This window comes from Leucoraja erinacea, chromosome 37 (genome assembly GCF_028641065.1).
Source record: "Leucoraja erinacea ecotype New England chromosome 37, Leri_hhj_1, whole genome shotgun sequence".
Taxonomy (NCBI): Eukaryota; Metazoa; Chordata; class Chondrichthyes; order Rajiformes; family Rajidae; genus Leucoraja; species Leucoraja erinaceus.
This window is the reverse complement of record NC_073413.1, coordinates 783,030-793,088: the sequence shown is the minus strand read 5'-3', so window position 1 is coordinate 793,088 and position 10,059 is coordinate 783,030.

Below are 10,059 nucleotides of genomic sequence, written 5' to 3'. Positions count from 1 at the left end.
AATACTCCAGGGGTGGTCTCACTAGGGCTCTGTACAACTGCAGGAGGACCTCTTTGATCTTATATTCGATTCCTCTTGTTATAAACGCCAACATGCCATTCGCTTTCTTCACTGCCTACTGTACCTGCATGCTTACTTTCATAGACTGATGTACAAGGACCCCCCAGATCCCGTTGTACTTCCCCTTTTCCCAACTTGACGCCATTTAGATAGTAATCGTCTAACAATCACTATTTACTGTGCCACTGTGTCCCGTATTTTGAGGGCTTCAATCTTCCCAATTAGACTTTTATGTGAGACTTTCTCAAATATCTTCGAGACAGAGTTGTTGTGGCAGCATAGACACAAAATGCTGGAGTAACTCAGCGGGACAGGCAGCATCTCTGGAGAGAAGCAATGGGTGATGTTTCTGGTCGAGACCCTTCTTCAGACTGATAGTCAGGGGAAAGATAAAGCAGCGGAAGGTATGAACACGACAGATCAACGCAGACGATGATAAGGAACTGTAGACTGCTTGATTGTTAGCTGAGGGGAAGGTGACAAGGAGGCGTACAAGGAAAGTAAGGGTTACTTGAGGTTAGAGAAATCAATATTCATACCAAAGATCGACACAAAGTGCTGGAGTAACTCAGCAGGTCAGGCAGGCAGCATCTCTGAAGAAAAAGAATGGGTGATATTTTGGGTCAGGACTGGAAGTTGGGGGTGGGAGGGTGTGGAATGGTCCAGCAGGGCTGAAGGGCCAAATGGCCACCTCCTACTATCCCTGGTAGACACAAAATGCTGGGGTAACTCAGCGGGCGAGGCAGCATCTATGGAGAGAAGGGATTGGCGACGTTTCGGGTCTCGAGAGCAATTCCTCCGCTCCATAGATGCTGCCTCACCCGCTGAGTTACTCCAGCATTTTGTGTCTACCTTTGATTTTATCCAGCATCTGCAGTTCCTTCTCACACTCCTACAATCCCTGTCTGTGTAAACTCATCCTTCATCCAGATTCAGATTCAATCAGATTCAGATTCAATTTTAATTGTCATTGTCAGTGTACAGTACAGAGACAACGAAATGCATTTAGCATCTCCCTTGAAGAGCGACATAGCAAACTACAATCACCCAGAGGAATGTCACCCTCTCATGGTCGACACTTGTTCCCTCTCTTCTCATCTTGCCTCCCTTAACCCCACTCCCTCGCCCCCCTTTCTCCCAATCTCTCATTCTAATCTCTCTCTTGCTTCCCTCATTGTCCCTGTCCCATTCTATTTCACATTCCTGTTCCCTCCTCCCCCTCTCTCCCCTCCCTCCCCTCCTCCACTCTCTCCCCCTCCTCCCCAATCTCCCCTCCTCCACTCTCTCCCCCTCCTCCACTCAATCCCCCTCCTGCCCCTCTCTCACCCTCCTCCACTCTCTCCCCTCCGCCCCACTCTCACTCTCCCCCTCCTCCCCACTCTCCCCCCCTGCCCACTCTCCCCCTCCTCCCCTCTCTCCCCCTCCTCCACTCTCCCCATCTCCACTATCTCTCCCCTCCTTCACTCTCTCCCCCTCCTCCCCCCCTCTCTCCCTCCTCCACTATATCTCCCGTCCTCCCCTCTCTCCCCTCTCTCCCCTCCTCTCCCATTCTCTCCTCCTTTCCCCTTCCCTCCCTATTTTCCCTCTCACTCTCCCCCTCTCTCCCCCCCCCCCCCCCCCCCCCCCTGTCTCTCCCCACCCTCTCCCCCCCACCTTCCTCCTCATCTCGCTGTACTCTGTGCTCCCCCTCCTCCCCCTCCTCTCCGCCTCTCTCTCCCCCTCCTCCCCTCTCTCCCCATCTCCACTATCTCTACCCCTCCTCCCCTCTCTCCCCTCCTCCACTCTCTCTCCCCTCCTCCCCTCTCTCTCCTCCCTCCACTCCTCCTCCCCTCTCTCCCCTCCCCTCCTCCCCTCCTCCCCTCTCTCTCCCTCCTCCTCCCCTCTCTCCCCTCCTCCACTCTCTCCCCCCCCTCCCCCACTCTCTCCCTCCCTCCCCCCTCTCCCTCTCCCCCTCTCCCTCTCTCTCCCCCGACAGGAGCTTCAGTTACAGGGGGGAGGGAGGGAGAGAGGAGAGGGGGAGATTGTTCTCTGGAGTTTCTCTCTCCCTCTCTCCCCTTCCCTCCTTCTCCCCCTCCCCCTCTCTCCCCCTCTCCTCTTCTCTCTCCCTCCCCCCCTCTCTCCCCTCCTCCACTCTCTCCCTTCCTCCACTCTCCCCCTCCTCCACTCTCTCTCCCCTCCTCCTCCACTCCCCCCCCCCTTCCACTCCCCCTCCCCACTCCTCCACTCCCCCCTCCTCCACTCTCTCCCTCCCCCCCATCCCCTTCACCCCACATCACCTTCTCTCTCCGACCTCTCCTGTCTCTCTAATTCCCCTTCCCTTTTACCTCTCTCTTACTTGTATGCACCATCCAGCTCGCCACCCCTCCCTTTCTTTTTCCCCTCTCTCTCGAGAACAGAAAATAGGTGCAGGAGGAGGCCATTCGGCCCTTCGAGCCAGCAACGCCATTCATTGTGATCATGGCTGATCGTCCCCAATCAATAACCCGTACCTGCCTTCTCCCCATATCCCTTCACTCCACTAGCCCCTAGAGCTCTATCTAACTCTCTCTTAAATCCATCCATTGACTTGATAGAAACTTAGAAACCACCTTTCCCCCCTCTTTTCTCATCCCTCCCATCTCCATTTCACCCTCCTTGTCTTTCCCTTTCCTCCCTCTGCCTCTCACACCCATTCCTCTCACGCATCCCATCCCCACTCAGACCCAACCCCCTCCACCTCCCCACTCCCCCCTCCCTTTGCCCCTCTCTCCCATGCTGAAACTGCCCTCCCTCAGGCCATTCCTTTCCATACTGTTCCTCCTTGTCCCACCCTATCTGCCCTTCTCCCTGCACTTCCCCCGCTCCATTCTTTCTCTCTTCGCCAGAACCCATTCTCTCTTTTCTCTCACTCTTGCCCTCCCTCCCTCCCTCCCTCCCTCCCCTCTTCCCCACTCTCCTTCATCCCTACATTCTCTCTCTCCCCTCCCTTCCCCCATCTTTCTTTCTTATTTCTCCCTTTTTCCTCTTCCCAAACCCTGCCCATTGTTCACTCTCCTCTTTCCCCCCATCTCTCTCTCCTCACTCTTTTCCCTGACCACTGACCCACTCTCCCACCCTCTCCCACTCCCCCCCTCTCCCCCTCTCTCCCTCTCCCTCTCTCCCCTCCCCTCTCCCCCTCTCCCCTCCCCCCCCCTCTCCTTCCCTCTCCCCTCTCCTCTCCCACTCTCCTCCCCCTCTCCCCCCCCCCCCCTCCCTCTCTCCTCCCCCCATCCTTCTCCCTCTCTCTCTCCCCTCTCCCCCCCCCCCCTCCCCCCCCCCCCCCCCCCCCCTCCCCTCCCCCCTCCCCCTCCCCCCCCCCCCTCCCCCTCCCCCTCCCCATCCCCCCTCCGCCCCCCACCCTCCCTCCCCCTCCCCCCCCCTCCCCCTCCCCCTCCCTCCTCCCCCTCCCCCCTCTCCCTCCCCTCCTCTCCCCCTCTCCCCCTCCCCCCTCTCCCCCTCCCCCTCTCCCCCTCCCTCTCCCTCCCTCTCTCTCCCTCTCCCCCTCTCCCTCTCCCACTCTCCCTCACTGCTCATGCCCCTCATGCTCTGCCCCTTCTCTCTTTCTCCCTCACGCTTTCCCCTCGCTCCTCATTCTCCCCTCTCTCCCTCTCTCTCTCCCTCTCTTACCCCAGCCACTCTATTTCTCTTCCCTTCCGTTCACCTGCCTCACCTGCGTGGACCTGTAGTCAGTGGAGGATACAGAGATGTGCTTCAGTCTCAGCTGCCTCAGCCGACTCTCTCTCTCTCTCCCCTTCTGTGTTTGTCACGAGTTTGTAAATCCTGCCTGTGCCAAAGTACCAGCGTCCAATGAATGATTTAAACACCAGGTGCCAATCAGAGACCTTGCCCCGCCCGGGCCGAATGGCCACCTGCTATCCTTTGGAAGCCCTCGAGGAGGCCACAGGTTGGCTCGCTGTGAGCAGTCGCTGTGAGCTGGCACACCCCAAACATGTGTGGGTTTGTAGGTTAATTGGCCCTCTGTAAATGACCCCTAGTGTGTAGGGAGTGGATGAGAAAGTGGGTCGGCATGGACTTGGTGGGCCGAAGGGCCTGTTTCCATGCTGCAACTTTCAATCAATCAATCTATAATCAATAATACAGCGCACTATGTGTTTGGGGCGGCACGGTGGCCCAGCGGTAGAGTTGCTGCCTCGCAGTGCCAGAGACGCGGGTTCGATCCCGACTACGGGCGCAGTCTGTACGGAGTTTGTACGTTCTCCCCGTGACCATGTGGGTTTTCTGTTTTCCTCTTACATTTCAAAGACGTACAGGTTTGTAGGTCTATTGGCTTCGGTAAAGATTATAAATTGTCCCTAATGTGTAGGATGGTGCTAGTGTGTGGGGATCGCATTAACTCGGTGGGCTGAAGGGCCTGTTTCTGCACTGTATCTCTAAACTATCAGGAATACCCAGTAACCAGGTAGAGCAAACTGCAGTAGAAGAACTAATAGTAGATCGGTGCTGAGGTATGGTTGTGGTCAGGGTCGGTTCAATGGTTGATGAGAAGAAGTTGTTCTTGAACATGGACGTCACGGTTCTCAGGCTCCTGAACCTTCTTTAGTACAGTTAGAACCTGGTTAGTACAGGTGCCGGAGGTTATGGGGAGAAGGCTGGAGAATGGGGGTTAGGAGGGAGAGATAGATCGCCCATGATTGAATGGAAGGGTGGACTTGATGGGCCAAATGGCCTAATTCTACTCCTATTCCTTCTGACCTTTTTTCCCCAGTGGTCGGAGTGAGATTGGAGTGTGGTCAGGGTGGTGTGGGTCTTTGATGATATCATCTGCCTTCTCAAGCCAAGCCTTCCTGTCAATCCCTTCCATGGTGGGGCATTGTCTACTAATCTCTGCAACCTTCATTATTAGGCAAGTGTATGTTAAATGTTTCAACTGGTTTACCCTTCTCAAGGGCCTGTCCCACTTTCACAACCTTTTTTACACGTGGACATTTGTCATCATGTTGAAAAAACGCTGCGACCTGCTTGATGCCACGAGTACCTACGACTAGCATCACGACCTACCTACGATCAAAGATCCTATAGCGGAGCTAGATAGACCACTCCTGCGAAATACAATGGGCTGACGTGTAGTACGCTACGGAGCAGATCCTGGGGATTTTTTTCGTCCATTTTAGTAACCGGAACCTACCCGACCCAACCTGCAGTGTAATCAACGTTGCGGGGGAACAGTTTGTGTGTGTGATATGGGGTTAGATTCATAATTCTGTTAGTTCTTATTAAAGAATAAAATGTTTATGAAATTTGACTCTGGTAATTTTCTTTTTTAATGTTGTTTTTTAAATCATTTCTTTTTAAATGGCTCATATGCTGTGTTTGAGTTGATTGTGTATTACACCTGCACTCCGTAATCCACTCATCTAATCACACTGTTCACAACTGCAGTATTTGGGAAAATAATAGCAATATGAAGATTCCAGTTGCTCTAGCCCTGGAATGTTACTCAATGTTTTTGTGTCTATGGAGTTGTTTCTCAACAATAAAATGGGTCTGGTCTTCCCAATAGCCAGAGAGTGGAATGAGATCTGTCTGTAATGGTGGGGTTATCTAATTTAAGTATTTCACAAATTTGTTTAAGCAAGATTTACAAATGATGTATAACTTAAGGGTGGTTTTATTCAGCGAGCATACAACTGATTAGATTGTGCTGTAAAGAACACACATACATGAATGTGATATAGGTGTATATAATAATACACATTTACATTTCTTCCGGTTGTTATATCCAATGAACTTTATTTCAGACTAGACAAAGGACAACATTAAATAAAAAAACATTGTAAACCTCCCCGCAACTTCACTTTGGTGCCTTGGCCGTGCTGATCCAGGCCAGACTCCCCGCACGCTGTGGAAGGAACATCTTTTTGCTTTTATTGTGATTTATTTCTCTTTTTAACACTGAATATCTGATAACGACACATTAGCAGCATATGGCACCAATATTGCACCAACCCACTGAATTTTAAATAATTCATAATAGAAATCCATTAACATGGTTAACACTTTATTTCTGACATGCATAGTAAGTTTTATAATAATAATAATAATAATAATAATCTTATTTATATAGCACATTTTTAGTCAACTTGCATTGACCCCAAAGTGCTTCACATAATTACATTACATTTACACACAGGCAAAGGTGGGTGAAGTGTCTTGCCCCAAGGACACAACGACAGTATGCACTCCAAGCGGGATTCGAACCGGCTACCTTCCGGTCGCCAGCCAAACACTTAGCCCATCTGTCGTGTGTGTTTTACATAATTCACATTATTCTGTGCACGAGATATACAGGGTTGCAGTGTTCAGCATATCAGCTAACGAGTGAATGTGATGTACAATTCAACGTATGTAACACAATGATAGCCCCACCCCTGCTTACACCAAAGAGCAAACGTCCAACATAGATACAATAATAAATAAATCGCCAATTGCATTGTTTTGTGCAGTTAACAAATCACAATTTCACACAATGTACATAAGACGGCAGTTATTTGACAAATACTCCACAGTTCAGTGTAGGAGATCATGTCGGCGAGTATTCTGGACACACTGTCGACATCTGAAATTACAGAAAATATCATGCAGTCAATATGTTCTTATTCTGCTTTAAATAACAGAGAGGTAGAAAGAAAATGCTCTTGAGAAGATTTTTACAAGGATGTTGCCATGAAGCAACTAGTACTCCTGCACCTATTGCAGCACTATCTAAATGGCGTCAAGTTGGCAAAAGGGGTAGTACAACGGGATCTGGGGTTCCTGGTATATCAGTCTATGAAAGTAAGCATGCAGGTAATGGAGCAGCTGGGCTTGTACACTGGAGTTTAGAAGAATGAGAAGAAATCTTATTGAAACATATAAGATTGTTAAGGGCTTGGACACACTAGAGGCAGGAAACATGTTCCTGATGTTGGGGGAGTGCAGAACCAGGGGCCACAGTTTAAGAATAAGGAGTAAGCCATTTAGAACGTAGACGAGGAAACACTTTTTCTCACAAAGTGGTGAGTCTGTGGAATTCTCTGCCTCAGAGGGTGGTGGAGGCAGGTTCTCTGGATGCTTTCAAGAGAGAGCTAGATAGGGCTCTTAAAAATAGCGGAGTCAGGGGATATGGGGAGAAGGCAGGACCGGGGTACTGATTGTGGATGATCAGCCATGATCACATTGAATGGCGGTGCTGGCTCGAAGGGCGAATGGCCTACTCCTGCACCTATTGCCTATTGAGGCCTCGACTGTATCTGAGACAAAGGGGAGCACCCAGCTCTAAGATATGAACTATAATGAAAGCTTGGGCAGACTTAATAAAATTCTCAGTACAAAACAGTCAATCAATCAATCTATAATCAATAATACAGCGCACTATGTGTTTGGGGCGGCACGGTGGCCCAGCGGTAGAGTTGCTGCCTCGCAGTGCCAGAGACGCGGGTTCGATCCCGACTACGGGCGCAGGATGTACGGTTTGTAGGTCTATTGGCTTCGGTAAAGATTATAAATTGTCCCTAATGTGTAGGGTGGTGCTAGTGTGTGGGGATTGCATTAACTCGGTGGGCTGAAGGGCCTGTTTCTGCACTGTATCTCTAAACTATCAGGAATACTCAGTAACCAGATAGAGCAAACTGCAGTAGAAGAACCAATAGTAGATCGGTGCTGAGGTGGGGTTGTGGTCAGGGTCGGTTCAATGGTTGATGAGAAGAAGCTGTTCTTGAACATGGACGTCACGGTTCTCGGGCTCCTGAACCTTCTTTAGTACAGTTAGAACCTGGTTAGTACAGGTGCTGGAGGTTATGGGGAGAAGGCTGGAGAATGGGGGTTAGGAGGGAGAGATAGATCGCCCATGATTGAATGGAAGGGTGGACTTGATGGGCCGAATGGCCTAATTCTACTCCTATTCCTTCTGACCTTTTTTCCCCAGTGGTCAGAGTGAGATTGGAGTGTGGCCAGGGTGGTGTGGGTCTTTTGACGATATCATCTGCCTTCTCAAGCCAAGCCTTCCTTATTCTGCATCAAAAAACAACAAAAAGGTAGAAAGAAAATGCTCTTGAGGAGAAGATTTTTACAAGGATGTTGCCATGAGGACTCAACTATCTGTGCTCAATGATCTAACTACAGTGAGAGATTGAACAGGCTAAATAACATTTTTAATATGCCACAGAAGTAATAAATGTTTTCTTACCTTTCCTCCTTAACGGGGAACCTGGAGAGAGACAAGTCGGGTTGCCTGCATTGTCAATTGGAGCAATTTACCTCAGAGCAGAATGCAGGACTAGTAGATATGGACGCCATGGACAAAGCGAAGATTCTTTAGATTTGAGAGCGGAGGCGGAAGCAAAGATCCGAACTTTGGCCGTAAGCAAGATGGCGGAGGCTGGTTGCTGAAATGGGCCCTATAATTACCCATGAATCTGCCCATGACCATACTACGTGTATTGCGTAGGAGTAGGCCATCTTGCTCCGCTATAGGATCTTTGCCTACGACCTCGTGACGACCACGCTGCGAGTATGAGTCAAGGGCAAACTTGGCAGAGGTCGTGAATTAGGTCGTGAAAGTGGGGCAGGCCCTTTAATCGGTTTTAATTGCTTTTTTTGTGTGTTTCTTAATTCATCATCATTTTGGAATGACTTTCGGAGGACTTTTGGAGTCAGAGTAATGCAGCCCAGATACAGGCCCTTTGACCCGCTATCTATATGCTAGCCATCAAACACCAACTGATACCAGACTGTTTTGACAGCCGTAAGCTTGGAGGAGGGGTTTATGTCCATAAATTATAGGAGCAGAATAGGCCATTCGGCCCATCAAGTCTACTCTGCCATGCAATCATGGCTGATCTATCTTTCCCTCTCAACCCCATTCTCCTGCCTTCTCCCCATAACCCCTGCCACCCGTACTAATCAAGAACCTGTCAATCTCCGCCTTAAAATGATCCATTGATGTGGCCCCCACAGCCGCCTGCGGCAATGAATTCCACAGATTCACCACCCTCTGACTAAAGGGTGGACCTGACTGTCGGGCGGTGCGGTGGCACAGCGGTAGAGTTGCCGCCTCACGGCACCAGATACCTGGGTTCGATCCTGACTACGACTGCTGTCTGCACGGAGTTTGTACGTTCTCCCCGTGTATGAACTCCGAGTGCTCCAGCTTCCTCCCACACTCCGGAGACGTACAGGTTTGTAGGCTAATCGGCTTGGTATAAATGTAAGTGTGCGGGGATCGCTGGATGGCCCGCCCTTGGTGGACCGAGGGTCCCGTTTCCGTGCTGTATCTCTAAAGAGAAAAGCCTGCACAGAGTGGATGTGGAGAGGATGTTTCCATTAGTGAGAGAGTCTAGTACCAAAGGCCATAGCCATAGCTCAGAATAAAAGGACGTACCTTTAGAAAGGAGATGAGGAGGAATTTCTTTAGTCAGAGGGTGGTGAATCTGTGGAATTCATTGCCGCAGATAGCTGTGGAAGCCGTCAATAGATATGTTTAAAGCAGAGATAGATAGTTCGGGTGTCAGGGGTTATGGGGAGAATGCAGCAGAATGGGGTTGAGAGGGAGAGATATTTCAGGCATGATTGAATGGCGGGCCGAATGGCCTAATTCTGCTCCTATCACATGAACTGTGTGATGGGGGTTTGAGGGAAGGGGAGGTGGGGGGGGAGGGGGCTGCTTGGCACTCTACCGTCGGGTGAGGGGAATGGGCTGTTCCTGCTTGGCAGCGGCTCGCTGAGCCTGGGTCCGGCTCGGCAAGGATGTCCCTTTGTCCCTTTGTTCCATCTTTCGGCCGTTCCTGCCGAGAGCTCAGTGGCCAGGGCCCTGAAACAATGGGGCAGGCAGACAGGCAGGCAGGCAGGCAGCAGGGACAATGGTGGCACTGCCTCGCACCAGTGGGCATAGGCTGCAGGTCAGGGCAATGGGACAGCTGGAGGTGGGCCATGTTACACCTACAGGAGCAGGGGGTGGGCTGGGCAACAGGGGGAGGGGAGGGA